The sequence below is a fragment of the Notechis scutatus genome, chromosome 4 (genome assembly GCF_049901735.1).
Source record: "Notechis scutatus isolate UNSWTSFEM ecotype Mainland chromosome 4, rNotScu1.2, whole genome shotgun sequence".
NCBI classification, from domain to species: domain Eukaryota; kingdom Metazoa; phylum Chordata; class Lepidosauria; order Squamata; family Elapidae; genus Notechis; species Notechis scutatus.
The window spans coordinates 157,523,142-157,539,074 of NC_142012.1; the positions used below are offsets into that span (position 1 = coordinate 157,523,142).

Sequence of the window (15,933 nt, forward strand, 5' to 3'; positions counted from 1 at the left end):
TGGGAGAATCAGGGGGGGGGGGAGGAAAAATGCCGCTCCGCTGCTGTCATAGCAGGGTTGCCAGAGAGGTTGAGGAAGTTGAGGGTATAAAGACAGAGATTAAGAGTGTCTTGCATCGCCGGGAGGCCAAGGGTTCTTTTCCCTTTGATCAAATTTCGTTCTAACGCTGTTTTTAGCGTTAAGTTAGCCCTCTCTAGTGTATGCAGTATCTGTTTTTATTTCATTTGGGCGTCCCAACGATGCAAAAGTGCGAATGCAATGATTGATGACATGTTTGGAGGCTTCTCCTCTTTGCGGAGTTGCCATTATGAACCCTGAATAAGTATCAATTGTAACATGCAGATACTTCCAGGGGCAAATGAAGGAAATTGAGTAACATCCATTTGCCATATTTCGCAGGCTTTCAACCCGCGGGGATTTACCCCTAAGGGAATGGAATGGGCTTGTTGACCACAGGTGGGGCATTGTTGCCTAATGGCTGAGGCTTCTGCCATCGTGAGGTTGAAATGTTTCATGAGAGCTTTGGTGTTTTGATGGAAATAAGAATGACTCTCCCAAGGAGTCAATGTGTGTGATGTCATGATGCCTGCAGCTGCTTGATCCGCCACATCATTGCCTTCCTGGAGGATTCCTGGGAAGGGTTGGTGGCTACGAATGTGTGCTACAAAGAAAGGATGTTGACGCTGTGCAACAAGGTGTTGTAATGTAACAAAAAGAGAGAGGAGGTTTTTATCAATTGCAGGAGAGAGGTAAGAGTCATGGATAGTAGAGACTATTTGAGTAACATATAGGCTGTCTAAGATCAAGTTGATGGGTTCGTTAAAATTCTGGAAGACTAATATGGTTGCAGCAAGTTCAGCTCTTTGTGGTGATGTATTGCTTGAAGCTTAGGTTGCTGCAAGGATATTGTGTCAGCAGGCTTTTCCCCCCCAAGTAAGGGCTTCAAACAATGGAGAAAGAATATCAGTGGTTAAAGACAGGAAAGATTTATGGTACCAGTTTATGGTACCCAGATAGTTGAACCAAGGTGGGTTGAGAAGGTAGAGACAAAGAGGGAAGTGAAGGATAGGCAGTAGCAGAAAGCATTTTATAGCCCAGATATGCGTATGGAGTTAGTACTCGGTGAAATCAATCTGTGTTCTCTGGAAAGGCCAGCCCACTAGGGGTTGCCCTCCCATTTCTTTTTCCTTGCTGCTTTCTTGTTTACTTTCAAACATATAGTCCGGAGAGGGAAGCCCCCGCAGATAGAGGCTGTAGAATCCTCTTGCAATCCTCATTAGCATTTTCAACAGCCAGTTTTAACAGAAGCTTCTTCATTAGAGATTTGCCTATGAATGGCTTTCTGAAGCTTCTCTACGAACTCGGCATCAAAGGGACAGAGAGAGACCTCCTCTAGAGTAAGAGAGCCTTCTCTGCGTCCCTGCACCATGGCTTGTGCGAATGCTCCCATGGGTGTTTGATCCTTCGCTGAATTTAAGTTAGGAGAACTCAGGGGTTCAGGAGCAGTGGGGGGAGTTTTTAATGGGAAAGCGTCCTTTGTCTTGGTTTCAGCTGCATAGGGAGGAGGAGGATCCCCAGGGGGGGGCTTTAGTCAGCGCTGAGCCATGGATTGTTAAGCATTCCATGACTGTCCTCCACGTGGTCAGAATTTTTGGTGGAGCCCTGGGGTTATCATGAAAATAATCACCCAAACGTTGCCATGTGGAGACTTTCAAGGACCCTTTATCCGGATAAGCCGGATATTGTATGTAAATGTAAGTCAAAAGGGTGATAAGGTCCTTTTTAGTTGGAATCAGGAGCATTTTGCCCTGACTCCCAAAATACGAATTGAACTCTTCGTTAATTCTTCCAATTCCTGCAAACGTGCCATCTGCTCTTTGGAGAATTTTCCGCCCATACTCACCTGAAAGGAGGATGTCTTCTTTGATGAAGATTCCTGGGGAGGGATCCGTGACACGAGACGGCTTCCCTGAGTTGCAACTGGCTCGCCCGGCCGGGTGAGATAGGCAGTCGAAGAGAGACGCACCCGTTCCTTTTAGTGGATCACGTCGGGGTCACCAATTGCGGTTTTGCTCCGCATTTGGAAGGCTGCCCACTGGGTGGCCGAATGCATCAAGAAAGACACTAACGCAAGTTCTATCTTGGGTGAGCTGCCCCGATCAGGGTTTGGGGAACTCCTTTTATTGGGAACACACAAAGGGGGTGAGTTTATCCAATCATTATGTTACATGCGTAGGAATGTTAGTGGATGCATCGCATCTTCCAATAACCATGCCATGGTAAATTTAAACTAGCAAACCAAACTGCATTCCAGTTAACTGCCCTTGTGACGTGTTTTATGGTCTTGTTCCTGGTGTCTGTTTTCAGCCTACGTGAGACCTAGCATGCACCGGAACCATTGAGGTTGCTCACGTGAGGCTTGGCACACAATGGATTTGGCCCATTACAGCAACGGTTTGAAATTATGACAGCATTGAACAAAGGGGGCATACAATCAGTGCCAAGATGTACAGTCATTTCAGCATCTTTGCAGTCACGTGATTGCAATCTGAGTGCTTGGCAACTTGTTTGCACTAATGATAGGTTTGTAAAGCACCCCATGGCTTAGAATAACTTTATTGTCCCTTTAAATGCACACTAATCGGCATACATTAAAATGAAATTTTGTTGCATACAGCTCTCAAAGGGTCACCACCTCCAATATGCACTACATAAACATGACTAAAAAATATATGCATATACTCACATATATATTCTATGACACAGAGAAATAACACCGTCTAGTTTGCAAATATACATGTACATGGCAAGATAATTGAATCTTGCGAGTTTACCAGATGGACGGCCTAGGGAACAAAGCTGTTACAGAATCTGGTAGTCCTGCTAGAAATACTTCAAAACCTCCTCCCAGTAGGGGAGCAACAGAAACAGACTGGTGTGTGGGTCCTTAACAATGCTTTGAGTTCTAAGCACGTAGCGCTTATAAGCAGTATCCTGAATAATGGGAAGCGAGCTTCCTATAATCTTCTCGGCTGTCCTTACCGCTCTCTGTATGGACTTTCTATCTGAGGTGCTGCTGTCCCCAAACCAAACAGGCATGCAGTTTGTCAAAACACTCTCAATCGTGCCTCTGTAAAAAGTGACCAGGAAAGAAGGAGGAAGATGTGCTCTCCTCATCCAATGCAGGAAATGCAGGTGTTGGTTTGCACGCTTCACTAAGGATGCCATGTTGAGAAACCAGTTCAGATTGTTAGTTATCTGCACCCCCAGATACTTAATACTGTTGACCACCTCTACAGCTGCATCCTTGATGCTGAGTGGAGTATAACTATGAACTAAAATCTACAGTGATCTCCATTTACAGTCTTCCTGGCTGACTTCCCCAGAAAGTCAACAAGGTAGGCAGCAGGGAAAGTCACAAGCTATTGCTGCTGGCTAGTTTTTAGGGACTGTCCTGTCTTGAAATCCAAGTATGAATCACTTGAAATCCAAACTTGAAGATGTAGACTGTCTTCAGCCAGCTTCCTTGAGACCAAAACCACCATATTCTGGAGAGATTCTTCCCAGTGCCAGGATGCAGTTGTAAAGTCAACTCATCATCCGGTGATCCGTTCTATGATTGCCAACAACTTACAACTGTAATTGTTGGCTCAATTACAGTTATAAATTGAGAATTACCTATAGAATATCCATTCGACAGACAATAATCTGGTCGAGGTGTACATAAGAACCTAAGCAGTGCCCTGCTGGACTGGGCCAGGGGTGGGTGGCTGGGGGTTCACAGGGGTTCGGGAGAGCCTCTAGTTAAGATTCTGTGCAGTTCAGAGAACCCCCAAATCCCACTCCTGGCTGGCCCTGCCCACCCCGCCCCACCCTGTCCCTCCCAGGAGTCCCCACAAGGCCCGTTTTGAATGCAGGTAAGTTCAAGCGCATGGAGGCTCAGGAAGGGCAAAGAACGGGCCTCCCAGAAATTTGGGAAGGCAGGCAATGGGCCTGTTTCCAGCTTCTAGAAAGCCTCTGGAGCCCAGGGAGGCCATTTTCACCCTCCCGGAGGCTCAAAGAAAACCTCTGGAGCCCAGGGAGGGTAAAAACGCTCTCCCACCATGGTGCAGGAAGCCGACTAGGCCTCACACACCATGGCCACGCCCACCCAGCAACTAGGCAGAGAACCCTTTGCTAAAATTTTTGAAGCTCACCCCTGGAGTGGGCCTCTGCTTCTGTTCTCACATGGTCAACCAACTCCGCAAGGAAATCCACTTGTCTCCAAACAAATGGACTTCAGAAGTAGTCCCTTTATTATCAAGGTAAATAACCAATGATCCTTTAATACTGGTGCCATATTTTTCTATGCAGCATGGTTGGAGAACCTGTGGACCTGTAGGTATTGCTGAAATATATCTCCGAGAATCCCTCACCATGGTGCCTCTACACGAGGGCTGTCAAACTCGCAGCCCGCGAGCCAGGTGTGTCATGTGATGGCCACACCCAGTTTAGCGAAGGGGAAAAAAAGCTGCCATGATGACGCAAGTTTGACACCCCTGCTCTACACCTTCAAACAGGGTTGTCTCTGGGCAGCTTCCTAGACCTGTCCCTGCAGTTTTCTTGGTAATATTTATAGAATGCCATTTGTCATTGCCTTCATCTTATTTATTTATTTATTTATTTTAAAACTTGCTAAGGTTGAGAGAGAGTGCCTGGCCCAAAGTCACCCAGTCAGTTTTTATGCCTACGGAGGGACTAGAACCCACAGTCTCCTGGTTTCTAGTCTGATGCTTTAACCACTACACCAAACTGGCTCTTTTCAAGTTAAGATTCACCAAGTATCAGTTGACCTTAATCCACCCTGTGTATGCATGTGATGAGTTGAGCAGACATTCAATGTATTGTGCAAAACCAGAAAAATGGGCTAGAATAGTTACCAGGTTAAGTGTACTGTGGGCAAGATGACCACTGAATGCAACTTAACTTGAATACAAATCCAGTAACTGTTTGTATGGTAGCTTCTGCAGTGTTGCCAAGTTATGTATTTAAGCCTGGATGGACTCTCTCATGACCAAAGAAAGAATTGTGAATGAGGGGTTAGACAGACAGACAGACAGACAGACAGACAGACAGACAGACAGACAGAGGGATGGAGGGATAATAGATAGATGATAGATGATAAATGATAGATGATAGACAGACAGATATAGATAATAGATAGATAGATAGATAGATAGATAGATAGATAGATAGATAGATAGATAGATAGATAGATAGATAGATAGATAGTGTTATGTCTTACCTGTACAAAAGAGGTGAGAAGTCCAAATCTCCAACTGAATACAAACAAGCAAACCAATCCAGAAATTATAGAGTTAAATTCCTTGAGCCGATAAAGTTCTTGGCAGTCTCACACACGCTGTCTGCCAAGTCTGACAAGAAAGCAGGAATATAAATCACACAGGATACTTCGAAGCTCCTCTGAATAATTGACATGTTGTCCCGAATGAAGAACCCAGAGCGAACACACCCACTTTTGCCTGCGACGGTGCCTCGCATCAAGCCAGCATTCCTCTGCTCGATTCTCAGTCAGAGACTCTGATACGCCCTCCTCCTTTTCCTGATTAGCTTCAGGTCTTCCCTCCCGGTTATCTGCCGACACCTGAGGCACAATCAGGGAGGAAGGCATTGCCGAAGAGGAAGGTCCTGGGGAGGAAGGCATTTCCAAAACCTCCTCTTCCCCATTGTCCGAGTCTTCGTCCTCTTAACAAAGCAGGCTCAAACCTCAGAGCCACAATAGATAGATAGATAGATAGATAGATAGATAGATAGATAGATAGATAGATAGATAGATAGATAGATGGATAGATGGATAGATAGATAGATAGATAGATAGATAGATAGATAGATAGATATAGATAGACAGACAGACAGACAGATGGATGAGAGAGTGAGAGAGAGAAAGAGGCTGGGATTGCACACTCTCTAAACAAAAGCCCAACAAATCACGTTAGGGGGTTCAGAAGAGTATATTTTACTAACTGTGGTTTATTTAAACCATGTGCAAACAAGGTCAGTTACCTGCTGCATACTTATTAGAGAAAATGAATGTTTTCCACAGCATATGAATTACAATGAACCCAGAATGGTAACTAATTTTCTTCTCTTGCTTTCTGAACAATTTCAGAATTGCACTTCGTTTGTGTGGTGTAATTGCAGAAATTATGGGCCAGTTGTCCCGAATTATGGACAATTGGGACCATTTTATGGTTGTTTCATTTCCACACCTTTTATGTGTCTAAGTCAGAATGCCTTCAGTTTAACACTGCATTTTTAATTTATAAGATTGGTGCAAAGGTGGTATTCAACAGGTTCTGACCAGTTCTGGAGAATGGGTAGCGGAAATTTTGAGTAGTTTGAAGAACTGGCAAATCCCACCTCTGACTGGAGCTTTTATAGTATCCTTCCCCAGCCATGCCCACCAAGCCATTCCCACAGAACCAGTAGTAAAAAAAATTGAATCCCACCACTGGGTTGGTGGGAAGGGAGATGAGAACTGGCCAAAAGAAAAAGGGAAGCAAACAAAATAAAATTTACTAAACTGTGCAATACTGAGCCATATGTAGTATAACAGAATCATACAGTTCCAAAATTCAGTGCAATTTTTAAAAAAGAAAATAATAAGAGGATAAATAGAATAGAAATAATAGAATTCTTTATTACCAAGTATGTAATCATACATAGAATAGAATAGAATTCTTTATTAGCCAAGTGTGATTGAACTCACAAGGAATTTGTTTTTATACATATGCTCTCAAGATACATACAACAAGAATCATAGATATAACACTTAGAAGTAGTCATAAGGATAAAAGCAACAAAGTTACATTCATACAGTCCTAAGTGGGAGGAGATGGGTGAAAGGAAGATAAGAAGATTAATAGTAATAGTAATTTATACTTAGTAAATAGTTTGACAGTGTTGAGGGAATTATTTGTTTAGCAGAGTGATGGCGTTCAGGAAAAACTCTTCTTGTTTCTGGTTGTTCTGGTGTGCATGGGTGGATTTCTACTGGTTCTGTCCACCTCTGTAGAACCGGTAGCTCTGAAGAGCAACAGACGTAGAACCGGTTCTATGTCTGCTGATGTTTTTGCCCACCTGCCCGCCCGGGCTCTTACCTGACCTTTATTTCCTTCTTTTTCAACTTTAGCTGCCGTGCAAGGCACAGCTGCAGTTTAAAAACCAGGAAAAAAGTGCTTTTTGAAAGGCTGCTTCTCTGCACGCAGCGTGCTGATGATGATTTACAGGCGCACACAGCATGCAGGGAAGCACATCGTAAATCACCGAACCTCATGAATCACCAAACTGGTAGTTAACCCTGTCGGATCCCACCCCTGCTGGTATGTAATGCTCTAGCATCGTTTTGAGGGTAGGAATTGAAACAGTTTATGTCCAGGATGTGAGGGGGGGGGAAATATTTTCACAGCCCTTTTTTTGACTCGTGCAATATACAGGTTCTCAATGGAAGGCAGGTTGGTAGCAATTATTTTTTCTGTAGTTCTAATTATCCATTGAAGTCTGTGCCTATCTTGTTGGGTTGCAGAACCAAAACACACAGTTATAGAGGTGCAGATGACAGACTCAATAATTCCTCTGTAGAACTGTATCAGCAGCTCCTTGGGCAGTTTGAGTTTTCTGAGTTGGCGTAGAAAGAACATTCTTTGTTGTGCTTTTTTGATGATGTTTTTGATGTTAGGTGTCCATTTTAGGTCTTGAGATATGATAGAACCTAGAAATTTGAAGGTCTCTACTATTGATACTGTGTTGTCTAGTATTGTAAGAGGTGGTAGTATGGGAGGGTTTCTCCTAAAGTCTACCACCATTTCACCACGGTTTTGAGTGTCACCCTCATGAATAAAGTAATAAAGTAATCTAATCAGCAATGCATTTCCTTAAACTAAAGAAATGACTTTCCCCTTCAACAAGACAAATACAAAGAATTTCAATGGTTTATTGTTTAACATTTCAACCTAAAATCTCTTGATACTATATCTCAAAGTTGATCTATAATAATAAAGCCTCATCATTCAACCTTAATCAGCAAAAGTCCATTAAGAACAACCAAAAATAACTACACATAAATAAATCAGGTTCATATTTACTTTATTTACTCTATTCCATAACTTATCATTTTCTGTGAAAATATAAGAAACTCTCTTCTCATATCTTATCTCATATCTATTAAAAAAAATCTTTAAAGTCTCAGCTTTCAAAGTTAATCAGAAAAAAAAAATCATCAAGAGCTATCAGAAATATGGAAATTTAATCCCTTCAAATAATGTTTCACAAATTAATTCCTTATCATTTTCTCCTAATCTCCTATCAGAAACTCCTTCACAGATTTAACACTTTCCTTCAGTTTTAACATGGTAGCTTATCACTTTCTCAAAAAGTACAATAACAACTGCTTAGCAGTTGTGGCATAAATCAAGGTCACCCTGTATTTTGATATTATTCTAGATATTAAAGATTGACTTTTGGAAATGTGTAACTTCTCCATTTTGGAAAATATAATAAATAATCAGAAAACAAAGCCAAAAATGGAACAGACTTTACAGTTCATACAACAATAGAGTCATTATCTTAGGTATTTTTAAATTATTTCTATTATTTGGTATCAGGATACTATTTATAGGGCATGTACCGTGTTTCTCACAAAATAAGGTTGGGCCTTATTTTTTTTGACCCCTGAAAAAATGGCTAGGCCGTCTTTTCAGGGGTGACTTAATTCCCCCCCCTTACATCGTCGGGCCGGCGGGCAGCGACGGCTTAGATGTTGACCTCGGCATTGGTGGGGCACTTCGTATTGGGAGACCTTCCTCACAGTTGCTTTCCCTTCTCCCGTGGTGCTGCGGTGTTTAGAGCAATGCCGTGTCGTTTGGCGTAGCTACACGTGGCCAGCCAGGGCTCCTCCCTGCAACCAGAGTCCGGCGGAGACATTCGGCTTCAGGCGCTCCTGTCGCCGCCTTCCCTTCACCTTTGAAGGCAAAGCCAATTCTTTTAAAAACGATGCCCTACTACCGGTACGACAAAGCCTCCCCTGCCCGAGAGGGCAGCCCAACCCCACGTGGGGAGGCGAATCTCCTGGGGCCGCAGCGCAGGATCGGCCCACCCCGGGAGAAGCACCCAGCCGCCATCCTTGCCTGGCGCCGGGCAGAGCGCGAAGAGCTTCTCCTGTGGTGCCCAGCGCAGCTGACAGGTGGGCCCTCCTGCCTGGAGGGCAGAGCTCTCGCCAAGGCAGCGAACGCCTCCCCGCCGGGCCCTCCGCCCATCCCACCATGGCCGCACCAGAGCCATGCAGGCTGGGCAGAGCTGGGAAAGCGAGCCGTTGGTGCACACCTGCCTGCCAAGCGAAAGAGCCGGGCCGACCCGAGCTTGGCTTCCTTCCCAAGTCCCTCCAGCCTGAACCTGAAGGGGCCACCAGGAGAGGCCGCCCGAGGCAGTGATAGCGCCTACCCATCCGTGGAAAGGAAGCAAGGCAATGGCCTGCGCTGTGTATTCCTCCGAGCTGAGCCCTGCCAAGTGAGCGCCTCTGCCCAATGTCCATGCCGCTGCAGCGTTTGGAGCTGCCTGCGCATTTGGAGATGCGTGGGGACAGGGACGGGCTGGACGAGGGGTGGAAAGAACGGGAGGCTTCGGGCTCTCTCCGCCGGATCCACCAGCCAGGGAAGCAGCACTGCCATTACCTCGCCTCCCTGTTCGCAGGCGGGCGGGCGCTATCACTCCCTCGGGTGGCCTCTCCAGGTGGCCTCTGCAGGTTCGGGCTGGAAGGACTTGGGAAGGAAGCCAAGCTCGGGTCGGCCCGGTTCTTTCGCTTGGCAGGCAGGCGCGCACCCGCGGCTCGCTTTCCCGGCTCTGCCCAGCCCTCACGGCTCTGGCGTGGCCCTGGCGGGATGAGCGGAGGGCCCGGCGGGGAGGCACTCGCTGCCTTGGCGAGAGCTCCGCCACCAGGCAGGAGGGCCCACTTGTCAGCTCCGCTGGGCACCCCAGGCGAAGCTCTTCATGCTCTGCCTGGCGCCAGGCAGGGATGGTGGCTGGGCACTTCTCCCAGGGTGGGCCAATTTTGCGCTGCAGCCCCGGGAGATTCGCCTCCCCATGTGGGGTTGGGCTGCCCTCTCGGGCAGGAGAGGCTTTGTTGTACCGGTAGTAGGGTGTCGTTTTTAAAAGAATTGGCTTTGCCTTCAAAGGGAAGGTGGCAACAGGAGCGCCTGAAGCCGAGTGTCTCTGCCGGGCTCCGGTTGCAGGGAGGAGCCCTGGCTGGCCGTGCGTGGCTGTGCCAAATGCCGCAGCATTGCTCTAAATGCTGCAGCAGCACGGGGAGAAGGGAAAGCAACGGTGGCGGAAGGTCTCCCGATACGAAGTGCCCCACCAACGCCGAGGTCAATGCAGGCAGCACCATATCCGGGTATGCAACAAAAGTACTTCCTAACTGCAACTGCCCCCCTTTTCGCATGTTTAACATAGGCCTTAATTTGGGGGGAGGGGCTTAATTTGATTTTATGCCTATAAAACATGCTGGGACTTCAACTCCCATAATTTCTCCTCCAGGCTTGTTAGCTCAGGAATTCTTGGAGTTGAAATCCACAAGTCTTAAACTTGCCAAGTCTGAAGACCCTTGGTGTACAACCTATATCCTCAGGGTTGTATGCAGACTATCCAAAACCATCGTCTTCCAAAAAAGTCAACATGTTTTTTTTTTTTAATATGACAGAATTCTTGCAAACGGGGACAATAATTAAGTGCTCTTAAATTATTAGGCTAATAATCTTAACCATTTAAGTGTTCTTAAACAATTAGGGCCACACTTGGAATACTGCACCCAGTTCTGGTCAATATAAAAAAAAGATGTTGAGACTCTGGAAAGAATGCAGAAAAGAGCAACAAGAATTATTAGGAGGAGACTAAAAGTATTAGCTGGAGGTTAAAACATACGAAGAACAGTTACAAGCATTGAGTATGTTTTGCCTAATGAAAAGAAGGACTAAGGAAGACATGATAGCAGTGTTCCAATATTTGAGGGGTTCCTACAAAGATGAGGAGGTCAAACTATTTTCCAAAGCACCAAAAGGCAAGAACAATGAATGGAAACTAATCAAGCAGAGATCCAGTTTAGAATAAGGAGAAATATCCTAATATTGAGAGCAATCAACCAATGGAACAGCTTGCCTTCAGAAGTTGTGGGTGCTCCATTACTGGAAGTTTTCCAAAAGAGACTGGACAACCATTTGTCTGAAATGGTATAGGGTCTCCTGCTTGAACAGGGGATTGGACTAGAAGACCTTCAAGGTCCCTTCCAACTCTATTATTCTATGTCAGTGGCCCCCAACCTTTTCGGCACCAGGGACCGGTTGCGTGGAGAGAGGTTTTTCTGTGGACCAGAGGAGACGTGATTTCCCATACTACCTGTTTGTGTGGCCCAGTTTTTGGCATGCTGCAGCCCGGTGCCAGTCCATAGATTGGGGGCTGGGACAATTTGTGGGTAAGGAGAAAGGAATTTATTGTTTGTACAGAATTTGTAGGACATACTAATCTTTGAAAAGAATACACTGTGTACCTTTATCTAATCTCATAAATGTTGCTTGAGCCTAAAGCTGCACCTAGGAACAAAGGGATGAGAGTGTATCATCCCTTAGTCCCCTAGTATGTTCAAAATGGGTTTTTAGCTAGAATTTGCTGGCCTGGTGGTTGACTTCAGATAAAACCCCCAGAAACCAATAGTTATTGAAGATAAATTGTAAATAAAGAGCAGGGAATAATGTATTCACTTCAGGTGGTCTCAGATAGATTGTGATGGCCTGAGTACTCAGCCAATGAGGAAAAGGTGGGAGGTAAACATGGACAATGATAAGGAATATAGAGACAATATACTGGTGGCTTAAGCTTTAAGGTGTATCCATTGTACCTGTGAGCACGTGATACATCTCTTTGCAAAGTAGTAAAATAAAGATTACCATTGTTTTCTTTTATAAGTTTTGTCTTGCAATCATTTTAAACTAGAGAATGAATGGCACACCCCTGTTCTATGTTATATTATTTGAAATAAAATTAAGTCAAATGTACATTTAGGCCCAGGCCTGTCCACTTACTGAAGGATTTTACCAAATAGGACGTCCTGATTCTCCACTTTTGCTTCAGATAATCTAAAGAAGTTGGTCTTCAGAGAAGGGAGGGTGCCTGCTGATTGTTGAAATGTATGTAACCTGTGACACATTTTAACACAACACACCATTTAATATTCATCACCATCCAAACAGTATATTTTATTAGAAGGCTGTGTAAAGTCTGTAAATGCTGCGTATTGATCTTGTCAGTGGCTTTGCGGGGCTGAAGTTCCACAGTGAGGCATCACGAGACATAAAGACTGAAATTGCCATGTTTAAGATTTTGAAAAGGAAAGGAAAAAAATGAAGGGCCTAAAGCCATGTTTCTGGCATAGAAACCAAAAGACAGAGACAGTAGATCCTCAAAGCCATAAAAAAAATAAATGGCAACCGCTAATGCTGTTATTTCCTAAAGTTTTCTGCAATATGTCACAGTTTACAACCCACATAAAAGGATGTCTCTTAATACAAAAAGTTCCAACTGAACCCAGAAATACATTTTACACATTTACATTTCCAACCAAACTCTCAACAGGCAGATTTCTTCCCTCTCTTTTTAGTAATAATGGATGTATTTATGTGGATACTCTTGCATTGCACAACTCAATAAGTATATTAAGCCGTGGACATCTCTGTGGAAAGCAGTGGCTGGAATCACATAAAAAAAACCATACTTAAACCACATATGGTTTCAATGTTGACTCAGCCATAACAGTTGAGTTTATACCTGATGCTAAGCCACAAATGGTTCACAAACCACAGTGGTTGGATTCACATATTACACTATGCCAGCAGTCCTCAAAATTTGCAGTACCATGACACTCAAAACAATATGTGAGTTTCTCCCCAGCCTAAACTCCAACAAAAGTTTCTTTGGTGGTAGACTTAGATAAGAAATAAATCTGACAGTGATAATTATATATCAATGTAGGTGTCAATCATTGTCCACTAGGACTAAGCCCAAAATGAGCTTTTGCAGCACTGCTACTCTGCCTGTCAACACTGATCAGTTTTTGTTTAAGTTGTGACCTATGTAGTTTAAGATCCTTCACCTCAGCAGGTTCTGACTGAATTTAAGAACGGCTTCCCTAAGCTAAAACCACCAGGGCTCTCCAACCTTGGCAACTTTAAGACTTGTGGACTTCAACTCCCAGAATTTCTCAGCAGGCCATGCTGAGTTCTGAATTCTGGGAATTGAAGTCCACAAGTCTTAAAGTTGCCAAGGTTGGAGGACTTTGAATAAACCACATGATCTGGGCTTCTATGAAGGTAACTTTCATAAGCTCTAAGCAGCTCAGAGTATACCAAACATAGGTTCAAGCATATCTTTGCCCCAATACATTGAATAATAAACCTGGCAAAATGTCTAGTAAGTAAATCTACTTCTTACTGAGCCATGGTGGTGCAGTGGTTAGAATGCAGTACTCCCGGCTACTTCTGCTGCCTGCCATTTGGCAGTTCGAATCTCACCAGGTTCAAGTTGACTCAGCCTTCCATCCTTCCGAGGTCAGTAAAATGAGGACCCAAAAAATGTTGGGGCAAAAGGTTGACACTGTAAACCATTTAGAGAGGGCTGTTAAGCACTGTGAAGTGGTATATAAGTCTAAGGGCCATTGCTATTGCTAATGCTACTGAAATGAATCGCTTTCAGGGTTAGCTTGCAATCTCCTTTAAGCCAGAATGTGAAACTCGAAACTAAACATTGCTGAACAGATTGGATAGTGACTTCTGTGAGAGATATGAGGTTCCATCCTGGGTAGGGCGTTGTAGAAGACCTCCAAGCTCTTCTGGATGGGTCTATGAATTTGGAGCAAGAGAACAGAGAAAGATAAAAAAAAAGTCCTACATCCTTTCCATGCTTTCAAAACAACTCCACATTACTGCCTGCTTAGCATTCAAGAACAAAAATTTGTATGCAAAAGTAATACAAGTCATACAGTACTTGTAAGTCAAACTGATACGATGCTTTAGAATGGGACAATCTCGAGCAGAGATTGAGAAAAAAATGTAATTAAATCTCCTTTCCTCATTTTGGAAAGAATCAGATAATCACTGCACAAATGATCTCTTTATCAGAGCACACATGTCCACCCCTCACAGCAATTTTTCCTGATGGCAATTTTACATGAAGGAAATGAAAACTGCCTCAAATTTTATATCTAGGCAATGTCTACTAATGCCAGCCAGTAATTTGCGCTTTTTAATCTTTAACAATAATAAAATAGCAAAAAAGGGGCTTCTTCTTTCTTTTTTAACAAAAATTGTTGAGGTTTTTATCCTAAATCATGTAGCTAAATTTAACAATTATTATGGAAGCACAAAATACCATATTAAGAGAGAATTATCAGTATCCGTTGTTGGGAGATAAATTTAAATTCCTGTTTCCACTCTTATCTTAAAAGAAAGAATATGTCACAGACAGAATCTTTATTATTGTGCAGTAAAAAAAAGAAAAAGATAAGAACCAATGAACCTTTTCAATTGAACCGGGTGTTCCTGAATGCCTTAATTGAACTGGCTATTTTTCTGGGCCCTGGATTAAAGTGGTTGGGGCCTCTGTCAGATTTATTTTGGGGTGTGGGTGTTGTTAGACAGACTTGCCATCTAGTTCCTGTTCTCTTTTATGGTTTTATTGTATTATACTTTCTATTTTGGAGTCAGGTGGTGCTTAGATTCAATAATTTAAATTAATTTAACCTGATCTCTCTACAGATGAGCATTAACAACATTAGTAAGGATCGCTGGGGCACTCAGATCTCTAAGACAGCCCCTACAAGCGTCAATGCCATCAAGTTGATCTAATAATAACGAAGAAGAGCCAAGTAAAAACTAAGCGAGTTCGGACATTCAAATGTTCTATAATAGGGGTGTCAAACTCGATTTCATTGAGGGCCGTATCAGAGTTGTGTTTGACCTGGGGGGGGGCTGGAGGTAGGTAGCCAGGGTGGGTGTGGCCAGCTAGACATTACTCATGTAGCGGCCTGAACGTTCTGTCAGAGAAAACGGAGCTCGGGTGGGCTGCATGTGGCTCTCCCAAGCTCCGTTTTTCCTGGCAGAGGCACCGTGGGCCAGTCCGTTGTTTCAGGGCGGCCCCGTGGGCCAGATCTTAGCACCCTGTGGGCCGGATTCAGCCCGCGGGCCTCGAGTTTGACACCCCTGTTCTATAATTTTGTGGCCAAATGCTCGATGTGTGTTATTGCAATGACAAAATAGGCTTACCAACTCAAGCTGAACCTACTGCTTAAGCAGTGGGAACAAAACGCTGGTTGCAGGTAGCCTTGAGGATGCCGTGTTAAGTATTGACAAGTACTGACTTCCAGACACGTGGAAGCTGCAGAATTCTCCCTTCTGAAGAATGGTTAACTAAATTGTAGGAGTAGGCCTCCCACAGTGTTTAGAGTAGCATTATAACGATAGTCCTCAACTTACAACAGCTCATTTAGTGACTGTTGGAAGTTACAACGATGCTGAAAAATGTGACATATGACAATTTTTCACACTTGCATGGTCCCCATAGTCGTGTGATCAAAATTCAGGCGCTTGGGAACTGACTCACATTTATGATGGTTGCAGTGATCCAGGGTCATGTAGATCCCCTTTTGGGACCTTCTGACAAACGAAGTCAATGGGAAAACCGGATTCACTTAACAACCATGTGGCTAATTTAACGACTGCAGCAATTCACTCCAAACAACTGTGGCAAGAAAGGCTGTAAAATGGAGCAAAAATTCACTTAACAAATGTCTCACTTAAGCAACAGAAATTTTGGGCTGAATTGAGGTCGTAAGTC

The 15,933-nt window shown here is 44.0% G+C and overlaps 1 long non-coding RNA gene across 1 annotated transcript; it reads right to left on the reverse strand.

The window, feature by feature from the left end:
* Positions 1–13,164: 13,164 nt before the first annotated feature.
* On the reverse strand, positions 13,165–13,460 carry LOC148130974 (uncharacterized). Its single transcript, XR_015749527.1, has 2 exons — positions 13,378–13,460; positions 13,165–13,260 (listed from the first exon to the last, which is right to left on the reverse strand). It is a non-coding gene; the product is annotated as an uncharacterized LOC148130974 (long non-coding RNA).
* Between the last annotated feature and the right edge of the window lie 2,473 nt (positions 13,461–15,933).